We start from the raw sequence: 25892 nt of genomic DNA, 5'->3' as shown, positions 1-25892 counted from the left end.
AAGATCCAGATTTTCTAATTATATTAGTTCTTTGTCACATTTTGTGCTTTTATGTCTTTTTATGTCTCACTTTCTATTCTGTTAATGGTTTAGTGTGCTTTACTAGGCTATGACTATTACTTAATTAATGAGCACTGTCCCTGATCTACAAGTTAGCAGTGGTACAAAGCACATGGGGAAGCTCTCTGAGGGTTCACTCAAGAATGTGAGAGTTTAGTTCTCCCATAAGAAAAGAAGAAAATAAAGAGTTATCTTTTCTATATAATCTAAGAGAGAGAACTAGTACAACCTGAAGGACTAGAACCGGAAAATCAAGTTAATGGTGAGTAAGAGTTCATACAAAAATGCCAGAAATAGTTCTGGGCTCCAAGCAACGAAAAAAGGTAATAAAGGTACATTAAAGTGGGTGAGAAGTATGGCCAGAAGCCTAGAGTGACTTAAGAGAAGCTAATAAAGAGCCTTTCCTATTTTCTCTAGGACTGCTATGAACTTCTTTGAGGAGTAACAAAGGGTAACAAAGGCATGACTGGGAATTCTGCCTCTGCAGACGCAGGTGCAGAAAAGCCTGGTTCTAACAAATCCCGCCAACGTTTTTAAAATGCCACCAGACTGACTAATATAGTGAACTATCTAGTGCGATCCCATTTTTACTTATTCAGTTGACATAATTAACAAATCTATTAAGGGTAAGGTCGCAAATTATTTTTAATTATTAAAACATGGATTTCCATATGTTACTGTTTAGACAGCATCACTCACTGAAGAATATACTTTTCAAGACTGTCATTTCTGCAACCTCGAATCTAGATTGAAATGCAGTCGGTTAAAAAGCAGATTTCAACCAGGCAGCTGAATGAGAAAACATCTGGACCTACCAGTCAGAATGAGAAAGGTCACATGTTAAATACAGACAATCTTGCTTATTGGTGTTTGAAGGTTATACACCAAGGGCTGGATTACCAGAGTCCTCCTTTAGCCCTGGCTCTGACATCTTCATTCATCTGCTGTGTGTGACACTTTAAAATCCAAAGCTTTAAAACTACTGCACTGTCAGTCACTTCCAAATGTAATTTTCCTAATTCTAAGCCTGAATACTATGTCAACCTATTTGCTAGACTGCTGGGTATCAAATGCTGGAAGAAACCACATAGAATTGTCAGGGGCAGATGATGTCTATTCTTTTAAAAACTGTTTTCCAAATTGCCACCCAGCATTTTTCTATGGATGAAGCACTTCCAACATTCCCTATCAAAATTAAGAAAAAAGGAAAGGCTTTTGAATCAACAAGGAATACAATTAAAAGGTTGCCTAGGATAGGGTTCAGGCTGGTGATGAAGTAAGGGGGATTGTGCCTATTTCATGATTTTTCATAATTAGTATATATTATTTTATACACATACAGAAATGAACCAAAATTGTTTATGTTAAAAGTATAGAGACCATTACAAATAAACTATAACAAAAACAGCAAAGTCAAGAAGCCTTAAGACTTTATACACTTTGGTCAGGGCTTTTTCATCTTTTCTGGGTTGTGGACCTACCTCTTTGAGAACTATACTGTACGTAGAAAAATGTACACATAACAATAAACACAAAATTTCACATAGTTTTGAGAGGTTTCTCAAACCTTGAAGTATCAAGTTTAACGGCCTAATAAGGCCGTTAAATAGGTTCAGGCTTAAATTGAAGGCTCCTTATGTTACATTTTATATACTGTACATGACAGTGGCTGGTCTTCAAACTTTTTGCTTGAGTACTTTCAAAAGAATTTTGAAAAATTATATTTCTCCCTTGTATATAGTGGAAATTAAGTGGATATTAAGTTGACATCTATAATTTCTTATCATAAGTTAAAAGTTTTTAAAACAAAAACACATTTTTGTTCATTGTAAATAATGATGGTGAAAACTGTTATTGCACCCTTTCAAATGGGTGCATATGGAATATAAATAATAGTGATTTGATTTACTCCCTCATAAATTTAAAAATACATAAATAAGCTTTAAAAAATGAGAAAATTTGGGCTTCCCTGGTGGCGCAGTGGTTGAGAGTCCACCTGCTGATGCAGGAGACACGGGTTCATGGCCCAGTCTGGGAGGATCCCACATGCCGCGGAGCAGCTGGGCCCGTGAGCCATGGCCGCTGAGCCTGCGCGTCCGGAGCCTGTGCTCCGCAACGAGAGAGGCCACAACAGTGAGAGGCCCGCGTACCGCAAAAAAAAAAAAAAAAAAAAAAAAAAAAAGAGAAAATTTCTCCTTGAACTTCTATTTCCATTTCTCTTTTCCCATAGAATTTTACCTTTATGTGCTAGTCTTTTATGCTTGAGTCTTCTATTGCTCATCCTATCATATGTCTCTACAAGGAAAACAACTATAAATAAAAATAAAAATATTTTTATGAAGTGCTATGTTAAAAATTCTTTGGGATTGAGTTATCATTACAATTATTAGCGTACAATTGATGAAAACAATATATGTATGCTATAAATCTGGATCAATAATTATTAAATATAAAAAGTAAAACTTGCTGGGAATGCACCTCTAAATGAGATGGATGGAGGGGGGCAAGCATTTATGAAACTTTGATAAGAGGAATTATCTAATTGACCCTTTATTTGGCATCCTGGAAATATTTACACTTTAGGGCAAAGAAGTAAAATTTGGGATGGGAGAGAGAGGTCCCTTTCTTTTACAAAGTGGAAAAGGATCACTGTGAAAAGGGAGGTGGGAAAGAAGAACATCAAAGACAACAGCCTTATAGGGGAGACCTGCTTCTGGAAAGGGAACATAATGAAGGTGAAGACCTGGAGATTGATTCTCTTAAAATTATCCACATCCATGTAATCCTTGGAAAGTCTCCCCATATCCCAGTTTGAAGAACACTGCTAAAGAAGACCTCAAGGCCAAAATGTACTCACATGTTCTTTTTCACTTTCCTTAATCAATTGACAATTATTTAGTGAGCACTTGGGAACAGTGCAGGGGATGAATGGATAAATGGATGGTTGGATGGAAAGGCAGAAAGAAAAATGGGTAAATATTTAGCATTTACCGTATACCCCAAACTTGAGCATAAAAGAAGAATGAGATTAAAAAAGACTGTCCTTGCCATGTCATCAACTCTTTGGGATCAATGAAGTACAGTAAGACTTCACCGCAATGCAATATGTATTGATATCAATTTGAATATAACAGGATTGGTGATTGCCTCCAGCTGTTCACTCTTCTTCCCTTCTCTGATAGGAGCAAGCTAAAATTCTTAATGGGATTAGGTAGGAAGTAACTGCCTCATGATTATTTGAGACTTTTAAAGTTTAATGTGTGGTCAGTTGTGTCTAGTCTAAATTTCACTGTTGTTGTTTTGTGCTTTTTGTAACAGTAGCTACCAAAAACCTCCTATATTTCATTAACTTTGTAATAATGTGACCCCCATACCTTAAGGATAAATTTCTGGATTGTGCCTACTATGTTGTGGAGATCTCTCACTTACTCTTCTCCAACACTATTCTCCTTTGTGCAAATTACCAAAAAAAAAAAAAAAAAACCCTCTGACGAATCATGAAAAATGGTGACCTAGTGAGCCAGAACAGGATTTCATTCAGTCTTCAGTCCAGTGGTATGCTGGTAAATGCTTAAAAACCCACTCAGAAGTGGGGAAGGGCTTCTTCGTAGCATTTGCTAATGTCAGTGGTATAAATACCACGGCCCGTTCCAAGCCATCAATGTGAAGTCAGCCAGCTCACTGAAAATTTAACAAGTGGTTATGAGCTGACTCTGGCACACGACTGGGACTGCTCATTTACCCCTCAGCAGGGTGCATTCACGTGGTTACCAAACTGTACCAGGGTACACAATGGCCCGGTTCACCATACTGGGTGCCAAACTTAGTTTGAGTGGCCAAACTCACTGGGCAAGAGTAGATGCTATGAGAGTTAGCGGGCACAAATGGGTGTTTCACACATACTGCTAACCAACTGGACTAGAATCTACATTTTTTAAAATTTCATTCATCTTGCTTCCACCCCAAGGAAGCACCAGTACTATTGCTCCATGGTTAAAAGAAAGCCAAAGGAAAGGGAAAGAATCTTGGAGGACCCACTAAGTACAGTAGGCAGACCTATTTTTCTGTCAACTGTTACAACTGTACATTCCTTTTTCGCAGATGCCAAATATCTTCCTATAAGTTCCTTTTAGTTCACTGTGCCACTTAGCTTGGTTTAAAAAAAAAAAAGAATCCGGGTGTTTTTCGTTTAAAAAAAAAAAAGTCAAGGAGAGGTGTCTGGGTTTCATCACCAACAGAACTTACCCGTTTGACACAGTATGAGCCGTGAAGCCTCTCTGCCCATTGTGAGCACTTACAGAAATCCCCTGTGAGTGAACTTCTGCAGCAAAGCACTGCTGATTTTGTAAGATAACCCCTGCATCCCATGAGCGACAGGTCTTGATCTGGGCTTGAGAGATGTAATATTTTGATAAAAAGCGGCACTTCCTTTTGAAGCATGTATTTGCGTGTGTTGAGCAGTACCGCTGGAACCTCAGTGAGCGCCTAGGCGAGGCTGACAGTCTCTCCCAGCTCCCTCCAGACATAGACCCTCCTTCACATATCTAAATGTAGCAGTAATTAGCATCCATAAACCACAAATGTGGCTTGGTTTTTTTCCTCCCACTTTCAGAAGCATCAAAATAGTTTGTATTTCTCATGAGTGCAAAAAAGTTGTACACCTCAAAAGATATTGAGACCCTGACACGGAAAACTACTGGGGATGGGGGCTCTAGCTCCTGAGGGGGGAGAATTATTTTTTCAGCAAACTTTCTAATTAAAGTTCTCATCTTTGACCTAAGCATCACACAAGGTATCAGCATAGAGAAAATTTAAGGCCTTCCTTTCAAAAAATTATCAGATTCAACTTTTTTCATGGAATCAGTCACAATCCTAACTCTTACACAAGGAGTAATTAAATAAATACACTAATTGATCACCACTGTACAATTAAAAAGAAATCTATTTCACATTGAGAATCAGGTATATCTGATATTCGATTGTAAAGATTTTGAAGATGAAGGGTGCAGTGCGCTGAACGTATCCCCAAAGTTCACATCTGTCAGGAACTTCAGAATGTGACTTATTTGTAAATCAGATCATTGTAGATGTAATTAGTTAAGAGGAGGTCACCCTGGATGAGGGTGGGCCTTTAACCCAATGACTAGTGCTCTTATAAGAAGAGGAGAAGACATGCAGAGATATACTCAGGGAAGAAGGCCACGTGTTGACAGAGGCAGAGATTAGAGTTGTGCTGTTACGAACCAAGGAACACCCGGGATTGCTGGGGGCCACCAGAAGCTAGAAAGAGGCAAAGGAGGATTCTTTCCTAGAGCCTTTTAGAGGGAGCATGGTGGTGCTGACACCTTGCTTTGGGACTTCTACGCTCCCAAACTGTGAAAGAATAAATTTCTGCTGCTTAAGTCACCCAGTTTGTGGTAATTTGTTATAGAAGCCCTAGAAAACTAATACAAAGGGTAAATGTGCAACTTAAGCAGGGTAAACAGCTGAAGCTGATGGATATTGAGATATATTGTGTACTTTTTGCCCAGTAGTAGCTCCAGAAAAAACTGCCAGTGTAAGTAGAAAAAGATGGTGTTTGGTTGTTAGGAATGCTGAAAGATGGAAGCCAGTATCATGTTAAACGCAGGGTGTTGATAGCCAAATTCATATTCCCTAGTTATTTAAAGAAGAAAAGCAATGCCATCAGCATATTCATGGCGAATCAAAAACTCAAAACATACATGCAAATGACAGAATCTTTCCTTCCTTATTCTAAGTGGGAAATGGCAAAGATGGGGATCCAATTTCAGAGGAAGAAGGACTGAAACAAAAAGCTGTGAGGTTCTACCTCAGTCATTCTGCCTTTAACGGCATTTCTTTTTCACAGGGCCCCGCTGGGATGATATTCCACCATCTGGTGTGTCATCTCTATCTAGTTATATCCCTGGGTACACTACTGTTAAAACACATCTTACCTCTAACCCTGATCTCCAGAGGCTTTATTTTAGTCTATTCCTCTGTGAACACAGGCCAGATACAAGCCATAAAGATATTCTCTCTCATGATATGTTTTATAATTGCTTTAACACCTGCTTTTGACATTACAGTATCTCAGTGACATTTTACATCCCACAGGAAAGTCCCAATATCCTCCGTATTCAGTGAAGTGCCTATGATACTCTCAGCACTCACTCAATATTAAACAAACATAAAGACTTGGGGAACCCTGGGTTATCTCCTACTGCTCAAGACCCGTCTGACAACAGTTAAGAGTTGGTCGTTACTAAGAAGAGAAATAATAATTGTTCATAGGAGTCAATGACCAGGCTGGAAAAAGAACTCTCAACCTCTTCAAAAATCTAGGTGGGTTATATCACTTCTTAGGTAGGTATTTTTAGAAAGATGTAAATGTGGGCTACTAGGGCTCTTTTTTTCAAAAAGTTTGTAATGTAATGGGGTGAAAGTTTGTCATGCACAAACAATTCCAGATAGATAGAGTATAATTAGGCTTAAATAAGTATTAATTAAACACACTCCAAAAACTCAGCTCTAATACCACACTTGGGGGAGCTGGGACAGTGCAAGCAGGCCTCATGGAGGAAACAAACTGGAGTTGATTTAAATATCTCCAGTGCATCAGTCTACTAGGTTTAAATTTTCAGGAAGAAAGGAGAAACCAACTAAGTGGTAAACACAACATTGAATCCACATATGGTTTTATTTGTGACCAATTAATTTATATGTTATAGTGGCACAGAGATATACCCACAGTATATGTGTATGATAAACAGGGCTGTTAGTGATGTATATTTTTCTAATTTTAAAGATAACAGTGTTAGGGACTTCCCCGGTGGTCCAGTGTAAAGAATCCGCTTTCCAATGCAGGGGACGCGGGTTCGATCCCTGGTCAAGGAACTAAGATCCCACATGCCACGGGGCAACTAAGCCCGTGCGCCACAACTACTGGGCTGGCATACCTCAACTAGAGAGCCTGCGTGCCACAAACTACAGAGCCCACGTGCTCTGGAGTCTGCCCGTCACAACTAGAGTGAAGTCCATGCGCCGCAATGAAGAGCCTGCATGCTGCAACTAAGACCCAATGCAGCTAAAAATAAATAAATCTTAAAAAAATAATAATAGTGTTAGACTCCCCATTGATGCCCTTTTGATATGCTTACATGAACTTTGTTCCTTTCAAGGACCAAAACCTCTCTTAAGTCATCACACAATAAATGTATACTCTAGGCCAGGAGTCGGCAAACTACGGTTTGCAGGCCAAATCTGACCCACTTACTGCCAGTCTTTTTTAAAGTCTCAAGATTTTATTATGAAATTTTCAGAAATACAGAGAAGTTGAAAGAATTTTACAGTGAACAACCATTTAACCACCCCTGCATTCTATCACTAATGCGGTCTTTATAAATAAAGTTATTGAATGCCATATGCATTAATTTCTGGATCTGCTACAGCTGCTTTACATTACAACAGCAGAGTTGAGAAGCTGCAACAGAGATCGTGTTGCCTGCAAAGTCCAAGATATTTACTACCTGGCGCTTTGCAAAAAAAGTTGCCAACTCCTGCACTAGGTTCCTAGGAATATATTGTTAAAAAAAAAAAAGATAAAAATATCTTTAAAAAAAAATTAATTAATTATTTATTTATGGCTGCACTGGGTCTTCATTGCTGCACGTGGGCTTTCTCTAGTTGCAGCGAGCAGGGGCTACTCTTCACTGTGGTGTGTGGGCTTCTCATTGCCGTGGCTTCTCTTGTTGTGGAGCACGGGCTCTAGGCACACGGGCTTCAGTAGTTGCAGCATGCGGGCTCAGTAGTTGTGGCTCGCGGGCTCTAGAGCTCAGGCTCAGTAACTGTGGCACACTGACTAAGTTGCCCTGCGGCATGTGGGATCTTCCCGGACCAGGGCTCGAATCCATGTCCCCTGCATTGGCAGGCAGATTCTTAACCACTGTGCCACCAGGGAAGTCCAAAAATATCTTTTTATCTTATGCGAAACAAGTAAATTTAACTTAAATGTTTATACCTTTAAAATGTTTTTTTCCAAATATTTTATTTTGCTTCTCAAACAACAATTCTAGTTGGGTAAAGACTTTTCCCTCTAAAAAGTTAGTCTGCCTTTCCACTAGAGAAAAATTAAGTGAGTGTTTCTAATTTTTCTATAAGATAATTTTCTAAGAGTTGGAAAATTACAAAGATGCACATAATATGTTTAAATATGTAAATTAAACATGACGGCATTATTCTGAATTCAAAACATTCCAAGACTGGTCTTAGTTTCTAAAACGTTTTAGAGGACATTAAAAAATGCTTCCATTAGGGCTTCCCTGGTGGTGCAGTGGTTGGGAGTCCGCCTGCCGATGCAGGGGACACGGGTTCGTGCCCCGGTCTGGGAAGATCCCACATGCCGCGGAGCGGCTGGGCCCGTGAGCCATGGCTGCTGGGCCTGCGCGTCCAGAGCCTGTGCTCCACAACGGGAGAGGCCCAACAGTGAGAGGCCCGCGTACCGCAAAAAAAAAAAAAAAAAAAAAATGCTTCCATTAAATTTAAACAGACTAAGATCCTCTAAAGCATACTTTAAAGTTACTTATAATCATTATTATATTATAGCTAAATTTCCCTAACTACCTTTAAAAGTATAATCCTAATTCTAGTCTTAATGTTTCCCTATGCTGAATATGGCAGAAGTGCCTTAATACATATTAAGATACATTATTATATAACTTTTACCAGGTAATGCTACTTTTCAGTTCTGTTATTTTATAATTTAGCATATACAATTTGTATATACTGATCATATTATATCTTTTGAAAAAGCAGGGGCCTGGTAACAACCTTTCCCCAGATATATGACCCAGATTAAGTGCCAGCATTACAGTACAGTACAGTAATCAGTTTGGAGCTTAATCATGAAATGATGAATTAATCTTTCAATGCTAAAGTTAGCCTATTCACTTTTTTCTAAGTCAGGCTTAGCAGAAAGAACTGTTTCTTCTCTTTTCCAAATTATTTAGGATGATTGATTGTATCGTCTAGTCTCTACCAGGAACTACATGACACTCCCAGACCCCTAACAACTGAGAAAAATACACAGGTATCCCATTAATCCACTGACATGTAGTTGGAGGTAAGGTGATAGAAGCGGCATAGGCATCACAGCAGTTGAAGATGACCTTTGGAAGCACTTCTGGAGCAGGGTCAAAACACAGAGGCCAGGAATTTATTGTATGGATTCCTAGAGAAGTGCTGTACCACATGGCTTTTAATAATATCTGTTTCAAATTCCTATTGTTGAGTGTAATTATTTGGTTTCTTGTTTATACTTGAGTATTTCATCTGTTTTTTCCCCCGACTACCTGAAAACATAAAACTCATAGGCTACTTCTGAACTCAGAACAAATTCTAACATAAATTATAAATTCCCAGACCAAAAGTTGTATAGGGATCATCATTTCAAACCTAAACTTCATGGTGTTTACTAGTAGAACTCAGAAACCCTAACTCAGAAGAATGCCAGCCAAAGGCACAGTTATCTTTTGCCTCTTTCTGAGTGTGACTCCATGGATGTCACTTTCAAAAAGTTTCACGAAGCTGGTAGAACACCATATGCCTTTCCTCAGCACAAATGACCACATCCTGTGCCAGGCAGCATTTTTCAGTCTCTGTGGTTGAGAACTGGTACAAATTAATGTATAGCTAGGCAGAGTTGGAATATTAGTTGAAGCTGTGATTTCAGTCTCAGAAGTTTTAGACATAGAACTCCGTTTCTTGGTTCTTAAGGATCTAAGACAAAAGAAGAAGATCTGGAGAAACAATTTTTGTCTTCTTTTCTTCCTTTAAGGAAAAAAATGTTTGTGTGTGTGTGTGTGTGTGTATTTTTTTTTAATGAAACACATATTTACTGCACATCTACCATGGGCCAAGTACTATTCTAGGTGTTGCAAATACCTAGAGAGAAAAAGAAAACTCAAGATCCTGGCTCATGAAGGGTGGAGGGAGAGACACAATAAACAAATAAAACTCCAGAATTATCTGTTGCAAAGTGCCATGCAGAGAATTACAATAGCCTACTGCATTAAAATAACTGGGTTGTCAAGGAAAGTCTCTCTGAAGAAATGACATTAAGATGAGATCTGAGTGACATTCACAAAGCAATAGTGATAAGTTTTAGCAACATAAATATTAGTATAAAATGTTTGCAATGCTAATATAAATATAGTGCTCAAAATTCCAAAAAAAAGCCTGGAAGTATTCCATAATGCTAATATATTTGGGTGGTAGGATAGAAGTGGGTTTTTCTTTTTTCTTTCTACTTCTATGAACTTTCCAAGCTGTGGTAAAACACAAAAATGTATTTAGTCTTTGTCCCCAATTCCTTACACAGAGCTCCTAAAACCCTTGAAATTTCCTGAGTTATAAGAGTGTCTTCTGCTATTCATAACAAGCCCCTTTCAATCACACCTGAGTTTATGCTACTGAGGTGACTTAGGGTGCAGCCCCTAGAAAGCCTCAGGATGGGTTGGTCACCAGAAAGACCAAGTGATTAGAGGGTTGGAACTTTCAGCCCCACCCACCAACCTCCAGGAAAGGGATTAGAGATTGAGCTCTATAAAAACTCTTGAACTGTAAGATTCAGAGAGCTTCTAGTGAAGACACCAAGCTGCTGAAAATGTGGTGTGCCCAGAGAGGACATGGAAGCTCTGCACCCTCCCATCCCATAGCTTGCCCAATGCACCTCTTCCATTTGCCTGTTCCTGAGTTGTGTCCTTTATGATAAACCAGTAATAATATGTAAAGTGCTTTCCTAAGTTCTGTGAGTCATTCTAGCAAATTATCAAACCTGAGTGGGGGTTGTGTGAAAACCTGAATTTGTAGTCAAGGTGGACAGAAGTACAGGAAACCTGGGGACCTGGTACTTTCAAGTGGTGTCTGAAGTGAGGGCAGTCTTGTGGGACTGAGCCCTTAACCTGTGGGTTCTGCGCTAACTCCAGAAGTTAGCAGCAGAATTGAATTGATGGTGAATTGGTGTCTGAAGAATCAGTTGTTGGTGTTGGAAACATCCCACAATAGGTGTCATGAGTGGGATTTGCTAGAACAGTCCTGGCTCATGGAAACATATGGTTTGGGAAGAAAAAGGAAGAAAAAGCAAGGGATGAAGAACCTCTGATTCCTGGCTACATGGTCACCCGTGTTATGGAGCAGCAGTTGTGCTTTGATCAGTTACTAAAAGTAAAATTACCAAGGGTATTCAGAGGTGGATCCAACTCTTGGGAAGTTGACTCACTGGATATGTGTAGAAATGCAAACTAATAAGAGAAAAGCGAAATGTACAATTCCTTGGTTACTATTATCTGCAAATCCAAAATGAAATGAAAAGAGAGTTCTGAGTCAGACCTTGATGATAAACCAAGGTCAGATTTCAGTTGGTTTGTGCTTCAGATACTAGGCTCAAAGATTCCCCCAAAGGGAACAATTATGTGAGAACAGTAGAGAGTATCTCTAAGACTTCTGGTCACCAAGAAGGTGGTTCATGTGGAGGGAAGGCAAAACCAAGAAACTACTGAAACCAGGGGGTAGGGTGTGAAGGAGTTGTCTTATTTTTTCAATCAGTATCATCAGCTTCCTGAAGAACCTTTACTAAAATGGATTGTGAGAGTGACTAACTTAGGGGCATTGTCTTTAGTTTGGGATGCTGCAGAGTGGAAGAGCATGTCTGGGTTGATCCAGGACCCACAGCTCACTACGGAACAATGGCAGATGATTATACATGATCCACAAACACAGCACGTTTTTCCTGAGGGAATGGCCAGCCTAGTTGACTGGATAAAAGCCACTGTAAGGTCTGTTTACCCTGAGAAAGAGGACTGTCCAACTCCCACTATAAGTGCCAAGTAGAACAACCCAGATGAAGCAGCTGATATGTTTCATATGTAAGCCATATGGACTGACTTTATGATAACCAAGATAGTCACTCACTAAATATGCCTATTACCCAGGTCTTGGTAAATGCTGTGGATTAAGGGGGTGTTCTAAGCATGTACATATTGTATATAGTATGGTAAAGTTGGTGCAGCCACAGGAGGAAATGGGAACAAGGTCTGGAAGGAAGAAGTTTATTATACTCACAGGGTCCATAGAGGGGGTCACCACACAGGTGGTATAAGAACTTTATTATACCACACAGGGCCACGGGAGGAAGCACCAATGTCAGTCAGGATGCAGAAAAGAGGAAGGAAAATCCTAGGCTAGAGCTTTCACTGGAGTTTCCAAGAAAAGGCAAGGCAGGCAGGATAAACAGTTTAGGACTGCCTCGTTTGAATAATTCCAGCAGGCTTTGGGACACAGGAGTGGTCTCTAGTTGTCTGCTACTTGGCCCTGGATTGATTTCAGACAGGGGAAATATTAGTTCAGTTCATGAGATTTAGATAAGGAGATGGTTGGGGGGTATGGACTCTGGATTGGTTGGTTTATATAGGAAAAGCATGCTCCTGGCCAAGTTCTTTGCTGTCTCTAAGAACTGGCTATCCCTGGGAAGGACAGTCTTTCCCTGGTTCTGTAAGGTCCCCAAACATCAAAGCATCAAATATAGATGAATGAATAGATGCCAAAAAGACAAATACGGAATCTAAGAAAACACAGAACAGGGGACCTCTTTTGCATGGGCATCCCATTTAATATTACTGCTTCAAAATCAAGCAACAGTCTGAGAAGTCTTATTGAATCTGCTGTCTCAGCTTCCTCTCTTGGGTCTTTCAGATGCTAATAAAAACATTAGGTTAATTAACAAGAAAATGAGGAGAGGCAGAAGGGAGAGTCAAGGGACTTGTCCCATCAAGGTGGAAAACTGTAAATGGTTATCAAGAAGTAAGATGAATAAGGAAACATTGATAGGGCCAAAATAAAGAAGAAAAAGAATGGGGAGAGTTAAGGCACTCATTTCAGCAGGATGAAAATCTTTAGATAGTTATCAAGAAATGGGATAAATAAAATGGACATTGATAGAGTTGAAACAACGGTCTTAATACAGCACTATAGAAAGTTGGGTGGACCATATAGAAAGTTGGGTGGACCAAAAGGACTCCCTGCTAGTTCCTCTACTTTTTTTTTTTTTTCACGGGCCCAGCCGCTCCGTGGCATGTGGGATCCTCCCGGACTGGGGCACGAACCCGTGTCCCCTACATCGGCAGGCGGACTCTCAACCACTGCGCCACCAGGGAAGCCCAGTTCCTCTACTTTAAAGGGCCCCAAACAAGTCCACTCTATTCACTCCAGTGTAAAAACTAGAAGGCAAAGACTGCAATGAGAAATCGGACCTGAAATCACCTAGGGCAACGGGCAGGTTAATCTTTGTCATAACAAAAGAGCCAGGGTCCCCTGGCTCAACCTCTCAATAGGGACCCAAATTCTTTTGCACATGAAGAGATAAAATAGTCAGTGGGGTGGAGAAGAAAAGTTTCTGGAACTCTCTGACATGGGTACCTCATGCACTCTGCTACCAGAACATGTTAGTGAAGCCCTAAAGGGGGCTCCGATTAGATTGAGAGAATATAGAAATGTAAGGGTTGATAGGATTAAGGTGGTAGTTTGGATGAAAACTTGGATGTTTTAAACAAGCTTTACATGGAGAAATTGTGTCTCCTTTACCTGAATGTTTTATGAGAATGGATATTATGTCCAATTGGGGAACATCTCTCTTACCTAATATTGTAAAACCAAAACCTGTTGATGAGTCCTATGGAGGTTAGTTAGGAATATAAGGGTTGCAATGAAAAAAAAATGGGCCGAAGACCTAAATAAACATTTCTCCAAAAAAGACATACAGATGGCCAACAGGCACATGAAAAGATGCTCAACATAGATAATTATTAGAGAAATACAAATCAAAATTACAGTGAGGTACCACCTCACACTGGTCAGAATGGCCATCATAAAAAGTCTACAAATAACAAATGCTGGAGAGGGTGTGGAGAAAAAGGAACCCTCCAACACTGTTGGTGGGAATGTAAATTGGTGCAGTCACTATGGAAAACAGTATGGAGTTTCCTCAAAAAACTAAAAATAGAGTTCCCATATGATCCAGCAATCCCACCCGTGGGCATATATCCAGACAAAACTGTAATTCGAAGAGATACATGCACCCCAATGTTCATAGCAGCACTATTTACAATAGCCAAGACATGGAAGCAACCTAAATGTCCATCAACAGATGAATGGACAAAGAAGATGTGGTATATATACGCAATGGAATACTACTCAGCCATAAAATAGAATGAAATAATGCCATTTGCAGCAACATGGATGGGCCTACAGATTGTCGTACTAAGTGAAGTCAGACAGAGAAAGACAAATACATATGATATCACTTATATGTGGAAGCTAAAATATGACACAAATGAACTTATTTATGAAATGGAAACAGATTCACAGATATAGAAAACAAACTTATGGTTACCAAAGGGGAAAGGGGGTGGGGGAGGGATAAATTAGGAATTTGGGATTAGCAGATACAAGCTACTATATATAAAATAGATAAACAACAAAGTCCTACTGTATGGCACAGGGAACTATATTCAATATCTGTTTTGTAACAAATCAAAATGGAAAAGAACATTAAAAAGAATATATATATGTATAACTGAATCAATTTGCTGTACACCAGAAACTAATAGAACATTGTAAATCAACTATACTTCAATTTTTTTTTTTTTTTTTTTTTTGTGGTACGCGGGCCTCTCACTGTTGTGGCCTCTCCTGTTGCGGAGCACAGGCTCAGCGGCCATGGCTCACAGGCCCAGCTGCTCCGCGGCATGTGGGATCTTCCCGGACCAGGGCACGAACCCATGTCCCCTGAATCGGCAGGCGGACTTTCAACCACTGTGCCACCAGGGAAGCCCTATACTTCAATTTTTTACAAAAGGAATATAAGGGTTGGTTGATTAAGGTGAAAGTTTGGAGGAAAACTGGTACGTGCGAAGTGGTTGTACCCCTTTTACCTGAATGTATTATGGGTATGGATATTGTGTCTGACTGGGGAACTACTTTGTAAAACAGGAGGCATGTAAATCTATCCTTCAAGCGATATTCATTGGACATGCTAAATGAGGATGGATAAGATTGCCCAAGTCCACACAGTGTAGAAGAGAAGCTGGAGTGCTGGTGCGGACAAATTCTGTGTGATAGCTCTATGTAGGACATAGGTTGGGGCTTACGGCAAAAGCCTGGGAGTGCTTCCCAGTGACAACTATGGGGAGGATGGAATAGAGAGTTTCTATTTGAGGGACAATTAGTAGGCTGATATCAGACATTAATTGAAACTGCCCCTATGATTGCAGGACAAAAAACAATCTTAATATCTGAAACACCCATGACGTCTTAGGAGATGTCAGAAAAATGCTCTAATGGGGAGGGTAATGCCCAGAAGAGTTCCATAATAAAATGCAATGGTTTATACAGGATTGTGCTACAAGGGGAATGTAAGCAGGAGATACTCACAAGCAGGGAGCCTCTTTTCTCCTAGGACTGACTTTTGAACTGTAAGGAGTTGCCGGATTCTATTGTCACTTGGACAGTGCCCTATAAACAGCTCTTGACTGACCTACAAAACGCTGCTTGGTTTATGGATGGCAGTTCCAAGGTAAATGGCCAATATCCTGTTTGGAAGACTACCACTCTGATTGAAGAAGGTAAAAACAAATCAGTTTGGTGGGATGAATTACATGCTGTTTACCTAACAGGGATGGAAGAATCGAACAACAATGAAAGCCTCTATGTTTTGTTTTTTTACCTGACTCATAAGTGATGGCCAATGGTCTGGCCATACCGATAAGCAGAGGACTATGGAAGTCTGGTCTATTAAAAGGATGTCCATATGGACCATAGCCCTATGGAAATCACTATGGGAATTGGATGGGTACATTAAAGTAGGACAGGTTGATGCCTAACAGAAGAAACCCCTTCCAGGATTAGATGATGACCAATCATCCATGGATATTATGGGGTACTAGCTTGAGGCAGCCACTTGGGTCCATGAAATAAGTGGACATTTGGGGACCAAAGCAGTGCAGAGGGCTGAATCTGCACATATTCCTTTTGTACCCTCTGAGGCTCAAAATGCCAACAAGAACTGTTCAGTATGCCAACAAGAAAAACAGAGGGTGCAGATGGCTCTGGGGGAGATTCCTCAGGGGGAAGACCCCACACACAGCTTGCAAGTGGATTACTCTGAACCAATGTCAGTAGCCCCAGTGGGGCTACAAATGGGTTTTGATAGAATAGGCGTTGACTCTGGACTGGGCTTTGCTTATGTGGTGGTAGATGCAAATGGTCTAACTACTATAAAAGAACCAGAACAGAAGATATTGCACCATCTGGACCACCAAATCACATTTATTCAGAGCAAGGAACACACTTTACAGCTAATAATATCAAATAATGAGTAGGCAGAGAGATATTCTCCTCAGAATAATAGTTTCATAGAGAATTGGAACAAGCAGTTGAAACATTGGTTGTTTAAAACAGGGGGAGATGTAGGCATGAAAGGTTGGTTTATATGTCTTCAAGAGTGTGTGTTCAGGGACTTCCCTGGTGGCGCAGTGGTTAAGAATCCGCATGCCGATGCAGGGGACACAGGTTCGAGCCCTGGTCTGAGAAGATCCCACATGCCACGGAGCAACTAAGCCCATGCGCCACAACTACTGAGCCCGCACGCCTAGAGCCGGTGCTCCACAACAGGAGAAGCCACCGCAATGAGAAGCCCACACACAGCAACGCAAATAGAGATAGCCCACGCACAGCAACGAAGACCCAACGCAGCCAAAAATTAATTAATTAATTAATTTAAAAACAAAAAAGAAAAAGAGTGTGTGTTCACACTCAACATTAGAGGAGCTAAGGCAGTGTTGTCCCCACTAGATAGACTCCTCTGTTTTTCTGGTGGCTCTGGGGAAGAGACGGTGGGGAGAGGCTGCTAGTATGACTATGCAATTTTTTCCATGGGAGGAAGATCATAGTATGATTATATGATTCTTTCCAAGGAGAGAGGACACTGGTAGGATAACTATACTTTTTTTTTCTTCTCCACATACCTCAACTTTCTCTTTCCTATCTGATGCCCTGTAGTCACAGGACCAGGGATACAACTACAAGTGCAAGAAACAGGGATGATTTCTAAGCAAGAAACTGTAACTATAGTTTTAAACCTTTATGTGAGAATTCCTAAAGGCCTGATAAGGCAGGTTATGTCTTCATTCCATTTAGCAAAATCAAGGTTAACACTGAAAGTAGCCACTGTCTGGTGGTAAAAATAGCCCACTAGTTCCATACCTAAGTAACTCTACCCTATATGAATAGAAGTGAACTGAAGGGGAGGCACTTACTAGACTAGTATTGTTGCCTGAAATCTAGAACATCACAGTAGCTGAATCTAAAGTTCCTTCCAAAGGTGGAAAAGTTTAAGTATAAATAAATGGAGAGAAGGAGGAATAGTAGTTAAGGACAAAGGAATGAATCAATGGGCTATGCAATGAAGGAAATCCAATATTATATTACAATCTCAATAGAGACTCAGAGCAAGGGAATAATATTGTGTTTTAGCTTAGTTATACCAGATGCTTGAAAAGATGAAGCCATGTATTGCTGAGACACTCCTGCATTTGGAACCTGACAAGATCAAATGGAAGCCTGCAAATCTGAGTGGTCTCACCCTAGAAGACATTTCCATATGCTATGATGATGGACTGGACTAATTAATGACTGAGTGTGACTCTAGTAATGTGCCAGTATGTTTTGACTTCTATGATGCATTTGCTATAAGAGATTCATGGTCAAAGACTACATTTGGTTTTTGTCCCAGGTTCCTGGTACGAAGTTCCTAAAACCCCTGAAATTTCCTGAGTGATAAGAGTGTCTTTTGCTATTCATAACAAGCCCCTTTCAATCACACCTGAGTTTATGCTACTGAGGTGACTTAGGGTGCAGCCCTTAGATAGCCTCAGGATGGGTTGGTCACCAGAGAGACCAAGTGATTAGAGGGTTGGAACTTTCACCCACCAACCTCCAGGAAAGGGACTGGAGATTGAGCTCTATAAAAACTCTTGAACTGTAAGATTCAGAGAGTGTCTGGTGAAGACATCAAGCTGCTTAGAAGGTGGTATGCCCAGAAAGGGCATTGAAGCTCTGCACCCTCCCATCCCATAGCTTGCCCAATGCACCTCTTCCATTTGTCTGTTCCTGAGTTGTGTCCTTTATGATAAACCAGTAATAGTATGTAAAGTGCTTTCCTAAGTTCTGTGAGTCATTCTAGGCAATTATCAAACCTGAGGGCGGGGGTGGTTGTGGGAAATCCCGAATTTGGAGTCTAGTTGGACAGAAGTTCAGGTAACCTGGGGACCTGGTACTTTTAAGTGGTGTCTGAAGTGAGGGAAGTCTTAGGGGACTGAGCCCTTAACCTGTGGGTTCTGCACTAATTCTAGAAGTTAGCATAAGAATTGAATTGAATTGCATTGCTGGATGCCCAGTTTGTGTCTGGAGAATTGGAGAATTGGTGGAAAATATCCCAGACAAATTTTCTATCATGAACATGTATTACTTTTATGATGGAAGTAAAATAAACATATTATTTAAAAAATGAAATACAAAAAGACAACCCACAGAATGGGAGAAAATATTTGCAAATGAAGCGACCTACAAGAGATTAATCTCCAAAATATACAAACAGTTCATGCAGCTCAATACCAAAACAACAAACAACCCAATCAAAAAATGGGCAGAAGATTGAAATAGACATTTCTCCAAAGAAGACATAAAGATGGTCAAAAAGCACATGAAAAGATGCTCAACATCACTAATTATTAGAGAAACGCAAATCAAAATTATGATGAAGTACCACTTCACACTGGTCAGAATGGCCATCATGAAAAAGTCTACAAACAATAAATGCTGGAGAGGGTGTGGAGAAAAGGGAACCCTCCTACACTGTTGGTGGGAGTGTTAATTGGTACAGTCACTATGGAGAACAGTATGGTGGTTCCTTAAAAAACTAAAAATAGAGCTACCATATGATCCAGCAACCCCACTCCTGGGCATATATCCAGAGAAAATCATAATTCGAAAAGATACATGCACCCCAATGTTCATTGCAGCATTATTTACAATAGCCAGGACATGGAAATGACCTAAATGTCCATCAACAGATGAATGGATAAAGAAGATGTGGCACATATATACAATGGAATATTATTCACCCATAAAAGAACAAAATTGAGTTATTTGTAATGAGGTGGATGGACCTAGAGTCTGTCATACAGAGTGAAGTAAGTCAGAAAGAGAAAAATACCATATGCTGACGAATGTATGTGGAATCTAAAAAAAGGTACTGATGAACCTAGTGGTAGGGCAGGAATGGAGATGCAGACATAGAGAATGGACTTGAGGACACAGTGGGGGAAGGGGAAGCTGGGACAAAGTGGGAGAATGCCATTGACGTGTATGCACTACCAAATGTAAAATGGATGGCTGGTGGGAAGGTGCTGCACAGCACAGGGTGATCAGCTCGATGCTTTGTGATGACCTAGAGGGGTGAGATAGGGAGGGTAGGAGGGAGGCTCAAGAGGGAGGGGATATGGAGATATATGTGTACAAATAGCTGATTCACTTTGTTGTGCAGCGGAAACTAACACAGCATTGTAGAGCAATTATACTCCAATAAGGATGAAGAAAAAAAAAGATGTGGTACGTATATACAATGGAATACTAGCCATAAAAATGAATGAAATAATGCCATTTGCAGCAACATGGATGGGCCTAGAGATTGTCATACTGAGTGAAGTAAGTCAGACAGAGAAAAACAAATATCATATGATATCACTTATATGTGGAACCTAAAAAAGAATGGTACAAATGAACTTATTTACAAAACAGAAATAGAGTCACAAATGTAGAAAACAAACTTATCGTTACCGAGGAGGAAGGGGGGGAGGGATAAACTGGGAGATTGGGATTGACATATACACACTACTATATATAAAATAGATAATAAGAAGCTACTGTATAACACAGGGAACTCTACTCAGTAATCTGTAATGACCTATATAGGAAAAGAATCTAAAAAAGAGTGGATATATGTATATGTATAACTGATTCACTTTGCCGTACAGCAGAAACTAACACAACATTGTAAATCAACTATACTCCAATAAAAATTAATTTTAAAAAATTTAAAAAAAGAAGTTAGTATAACTTGAACACTGAATAAGCACCTTAAATTCTCAAAGTTTGCTGACATCCTGTAGCAAATTATTAAATGCAAATATTTGTAAAGTGAACAAAACTGAATTCCTTCCAACTCAACCCACAAATGCAAGTTTTCCTCGGAGATTTCCTGATTTCTTCTCCATGTTGAGCCTGAACGATATCTTTAGTTTCTGGTCTATACACTACGGCTCACCTCCTATGTCTTCATCTTGATTGGCTGGGCCTTCTGTACCATCCACATTTTCTGTTTCATGAGGTTTGGTTAAATCGTAGTCATGCAAAAGCACCGAACCTTCTAGGAGATAAGAAGAATTTTAACTATGCAGTCAACTTTAAAGGATTTTTATAAACATGTATTAAGTAAGACTCCTATTTCAGCTTCACCCAATCCCTTAGAGATAGACAATATCGCTTTCACATACACCCAAGTAAGATATATGTGAAAACTCTTGAGGTTTAGAAAGATGCCCAAGGTTCATGTGCCTTTCCATTAGACATCATTTTCTTGACTATTTCTTTCACCTGAGTTAAAATGCACTCAAGTTCCTTTGGATTGAAATTCTCTCTCCTTTGGTATATCTCAGATTATTCAGTAGGATGCTATTGCTAGTTAAGACCAAGAAATATTAACATATAGTGATGAGAAATACTGAGTCTGAAACTACTGGCATAACTCAATTTGGGAAAGATGCTTTCCTGAGAGGAAGCCTGTAAGCTTCTGTATCAAATCCTATTTTCCCTTTCTGTTCACATTATAAATGTGATTCTGTGGAAAGCATATTGGCCCCCAAATTCCTGTATCTCATCAAACATTTACTAAATGTTGACAAGGCTACAGATATGAATAGGTTATAATTCCTGTCTTCAAGGAGCTTATACTTTACAGATGTAGATAAAACAAACGCACAATTATAATGCAAGACTCAGGCCTATAATGTAGACTCGGACATGAGATTAAGGGAAAAAAAAATTGTTATGGGAGTTCCTACGTAAAAGGCAGTAGACATAATAAAAGCATGGTTAAATAAACAGCAAACTTACTAAAAATCAAGTTTAACAAAAATATAATTTTGTACAATAAATATTGATAATATTAGAAGTAAGGAAGAAGGCATGACGTAGCTGGAATTATTTCACATGTAAGCATAGTAGCTTAACAAAAAGATGATAAAAGAAATGAACAGAAAAGATACCTGCTTGCTATCAAACTCCTTCCCAATTTTCAATAAAATATTTGCTGAGAATCTATTACATGCAACAAATAAAGACACTGAATCCTGTGGGACTAAGGAGGGGCTGAAATAAGAGAGGTGATTAGAAACTGCAGGGGCTTCCTTTCAGCTGCAGGCATGACTGAACACATGGAGCAGGACATTTTACTGGCATGTAGGAGTAAAATGGAAACATATTACATAAAATCCATGACTAAGAGGACCTGAAAATGTGGTCATCATGGACTCAGGTTTTGATTTATAGGTAAAGTTTATCTTTTCTGCATATTATAACATATACTCTTAGACAGTAAGACTCTAAATAGTTTACTTTTCTCAATCCTGAAATAATGGACGTAAAGTGCATGCCTGAACAACTAATGTGAGGTACAGGTTCCATTAAAACATAAGGTTAGGGCTTCCCTGGTGGTGCAGTGGTTAAGAATCCACCTGCCAATGCAGGGGAAACGGGTTCAAGCCCTGGTCCGGGAAGATCCTACATGCCACAGAGCAACTAACCCATGCGCCACAACTACTGAGCCTGCGCTCTAGAGCCCGCAAGCCATAACTACTGAGCCCACGTGCCACAACTACCGAGCCCACGTGCCTAGAGCCCGTGCTCCACAACAAGAGAAGCCTCTGCAATGAGAAGCCCGCACACCACAACGAAGAGTAGCCCCTGCTCGCCGCAGCTAGAGAAAGCCCGCGCGCAGCAACAAAGACCCGATGCAGCCAAAAATAAGTAAATAAATAAATAAATTTTAAAAAGCCAAAACCCCAAAAACATAAGGTTACAACTCACAGTAATGTAACAAGGCACTTAAGTGGTAAATTTTGTAATATAGCAAAAGCTTTGATTCAAACAAAGTGAGTTAATCAATGGAGAAAACACAGAAGTTATTGTTAGGAAATAGATTACTTTAAATGTTTAGAGTTTATTCTGGAGCAGGGGTCAGCAAACTGTGGCCTGAGGCCAAATCTAGCCATGGTCTGTTTTTGTATGGACCCAGGAGGTAAGAATGGTTTTTACAGTTTTAAAGGATTGTAAATAACATAAAGAGGAATAGGCAACAGAGACCATATATGGCCCACAAAGTCTAAAATATTTACTCTCCGACCCTTTACAAAAAGTTTGCTGACCACTGTTCCTGAGTGAAAAGCACAAGTTGTTCAAATAACAGCTACTATATTGTTCAACAAAAACTGTCTTTATTCAAACCAATCAGTTGAAGAAATGTGAAAAGAAAATAAAAAACCAGTGATTAACATTAGGTAGATGGTTTGGCTCTGTGATGCCAAAGAACTTATATGATCTAAATGGATTTGTTATTTTTGTATCAGGAAGAGACAACCACATTTTTTCCCCAACACATTTCCATAGCATTTTTATTGCAATCAGAATATTCCTCTTCCTTTGGTCTATTCAGTCACGGTATATTATCAGAGTGGAAAGACCTGATGTTACCTGTGGGCACAGACTGCTCTTGAGTGCTTTTCAGTTCCACATTTGGTTTTATATCTGAAAAGAAAAGGATTACAAATATTAGCTACTTAGAGTAAATTTTTTCAGGTTTGAGCACTCTAAATTTAATAAGGGTACTATTTTGGAAGACTTAATTGCTGATTTCCTCTTCAGAGCAGGACTAATTCTTTCTCTATATCCTCCCTAAAATATGCCTCAAGGAGAATAAAAGGAATCCATGCAGCAATTATACTTTAAAGAGATTAAGTGGAACAAATTAGTACTTTGTATTTACCCACATACTTACCATTTCTGGTGCTTTTCATTTTTTCATAAAGACCTGAGTTCCTTTCTGGTATTGTCTCTCTTCAGTCTAAAGAGCTTCCTTTAGCATTTCTAGTAGGGCAGCTGTATGCATGACAACTTTTCTTAGTTTTCATTTATTTGGAAATATCTCTATTTTGCCTTCAACTTTAAAGTTTGTTTTTACTTGACATAGAATTATGGGTTGACAGTTTTCTTCTGGCACTTTAAAGATGGCATTCCACTATCTTCTATCCTCTGTTGTTTCTGATGAGAAGTCAGTGATATTTTGTATTGTCGTCTTCCTATATATATGTATTCTTTTTCTCTGAATGCTTTCAAGATTTTCTCCTGACTTTTGGTTTTTAGCAGTTTGACTATGATATGTCTAGGTGTGGTTTTATCCACATTTATCCCACTTGGGTCCACTGAACTTTTTATGTGTAAAATTATGTTTTTCACTAAACCTGAGAAATTTTCAGCCATTATTTCTTCAAATACTTTTTCTCCTCCATTCTCTTGCCCCTTTTCTTCTAGGACTTCATTTACATGTATGTTAGACTTTTTCATATTTTCCCACAGTTCCCTGAGGTTCTATTCTTTCCCTCCCCCAAATTCTTTCCTCTGTTGCTCAGATTGAATATTTTTATTGATAAATCTTCGAGTTCACTTACTCTTTCTTATCTCATCTTAATGTGCTGTCAAGCCTATCCAGTGAGTTTTCTATTTCAGATATTGTAATTTTTAGTTCTAGAATTTCCATTTTGTTCTTTTTTCTAGTCTCTCTGCTAGATTTCCTTTTTGTTAATTCATTACAAGCATATTTTCCTTTGCATCTTTTTTTTTTTTTTTTTTTTTTTTTGTGGTACGCAGGCCTCTCCCCACTGTGGCCTCTCCCATTGCGGAGCACAGGCTCCAGATGCGCAGGCTCAGCGGCCATGGCTCATGGGCCTAGCCACTCCGCGGCATGTGGGATCCTCCCAGACAGGAGCACGACCCCGCGTCCCCTGCATCGGCAGGCGGACTCTCAACCACTGCGCCACCAGGGAAGCCCTCCTTTGCATCTTTGAGTATAATTATTATACTTGTTTAAGATTCTTGTCCAATACCTGTCACTTTGGGCTCAGTCATCTTTGGTTTCCTTTTCTCTTGAGTATGGGTCACATTTTCTTGTTTCTTCATATAACCTAATAATTTTGGATTGTACCCTGGACATTATAAAGATATTACAGAATTTCTGGAGTCTGTTATGTTCTTTTGAAGCATATAGGATCTTTTCTTTGTTTATTTTACTTTTTAAAGCATGTAGTTAAACTCAAATTCTGTTTCATTTGTGGTGGGCAGCAGCTAGCATAACCAATTGTCCCAGTATACTTGGGATTGAGGATTTTCCCAGACCCCAGAACTTTCACAGCCTCAGGGAACCTGGGACAAGTTGGTCGCTCTTGCAGAAGTGTAAATCTCTATTCAGTTACTTTCACCTCTGATGGATTGCTCAGGGTATGACCCATACATATATAGTTCAAGGATTAGCTAAAGATTTGGTCCAGCCAGAGAATTTATACACAAAAAGCCCTCTCTGCCCTCTCCATTCTAGAATTTCCCCCTTTGCCTCCCAACTGTTGTGATTGCTATCGTTTTTTAAGCTAGTAAAACTGTGGATTATCTACTCAAGTTTTGGTCACCCTGATGCTAAAACTGGGGCCTGCCCTTGGGCAAAAAAGCCATAAAAACAAGTTGGTAACAGGTAACAGATTTTTTTCATATTTTGTCCAGAACCTATAATTGTTATCTGTTGGAAGTTTGGTTCAATAGGAGGTACTCTTCTATTACTAGAAATTGAAACTCTTGGGACTTCCCTGGTGGCACAGTGGTTTAGAATCCACCTTCCAATTCAAGGGATATGGGTTCAATCCCTGGTCAGGGAACTAAGATCCCACATGCCACGGGGCAACTGAGCCCATGCACTGCAACTACTGACCCTAGTGCAGCCAAAAGAAAGAAAGAAAGAAAGAAGTTGAAACTCTCCTTTGTTCTTTTTTTTTTTTTTTTAATATTTATTTATTTATTTGGCTGCACCAGGTCTTTAGTTGTGGCATGCAGGACCTTCATTGCCACGTGCAGGTTCTTTGTTGCAGGGTGCAGGATCTTTAGCTGTGATATGCGGAATCTTTGGTTGCGGCATGCAGGCTTTTAATTGCGGCATGCAGGATTTAGTTCCCTGACCAGGGATCGAACCTGGGCTCCCTGCATTGGGAGCCCGGAGTCTTAACCTCTGGACCATCAGGGAAGTCCCTGCTCTTTATTTTAATGGTGATCATATACCCAAAACTGCTCCGGATAGCACTGATTTCAAATATTCTATACTATATTTCAGACATATTCCAATTATTGTTTTGAAAAATGTAGTCACTGTACTTACATTCTATCCTAATTTTAAAAGTTTAACACACCACCCATTAAATGTTAGCAGCAAAGCATAAAGGCAGGGAAAATACAAATATTTTTAAAGTAAGCAAAGGGGCAGCCTGCTATGTGGGGTCAAAACCCAAGATGGGTGAAAGAAACATCTATACAAGGAATGGGGACAGGCTAGGCAGGCTGCTGGAGAC

The 25892-nt window shown here is 39.7% G+C and overlaps 1 protein-coding gene across 1 annotated transcript in view; it reads right to left on the bottom strand.

Annotated features, from left to right (window-relative positions):
- IKZF3 (IKAROS family zinc finger 3) overlaps positions 1-20573 on the bottom strand; it is a gene marked incomplete at its 3' end in the record, with an annotated part of 58731 nt that extends 38158 nt beyond the window's left edge. Inside the window, exon 1 of the mRNA XM_082679292.1 lies at positions 20498-20573. The remainder of the gene's footprint in view (positions 1-20497) is intronic.
- Positions 20574-25892: the final 5319 nt, after the last annotated feature.

This window comes from Grampus griseus, assembly GCF_964374135.1.
Source record: "Grampus griseus genome assembly, chromosome: 20".
NCBI classification, from domain to species: Eukaryota; Metazoa; Chordata; class Mammalia; order Artiodactyla; family Delphinidae; genus Grampus; species Grampus griseus.
This window is presented reverse-complemented; position numbering and strand designations above follow the sequence as displayed.